Source organism: Penaeus monodon, chromosome 28, assembly GCF_015228065.2.
Source record: "Penaeus monodon isolate SGIC_2016 chromosome 28, NSTDA_Pmon_1, whole genome shotgun sequence".
Lineage (NCBI taxonomy): Eukaryota > Metazoa > Arthropoda > Malacostraca > Decapoda > Penaeidae > Penaeus > Penaeus monodon.
The window spans coordinates 33947655-33947940 of record NC_051413.1 but is presented as its reverse complement, the minus strand read 5'-3'; positions in this window follow the sequence as shown (position 1 = coordinate 33947940).

Here is a 286-nt window from a genome sequence, read left to right as displayed (position 1 = left end):
AACACGTTCCAGCTTACAGTTTGTAAGATGTGTTTTTATTTTTATATTTTTCTTCATAATTTTCTTTCCAGTTCAGTGTGGATATCGAGAGGCAGAACCTTGCTAAAGCTCGTGAAATGTTAATAGAGGAACACCGAGGAATGCTTCAGGATATAGCAAAGCAGAAACAAGAGATAGAGACACAACAAGCACAATTAAAAAAGAAGAAACTAAATGAATTATATTCTTTGAATGTCATTCCTGCAACAAGCCACTTCAGCCTGGTAAGTAGCTTTTCACTCTGCAG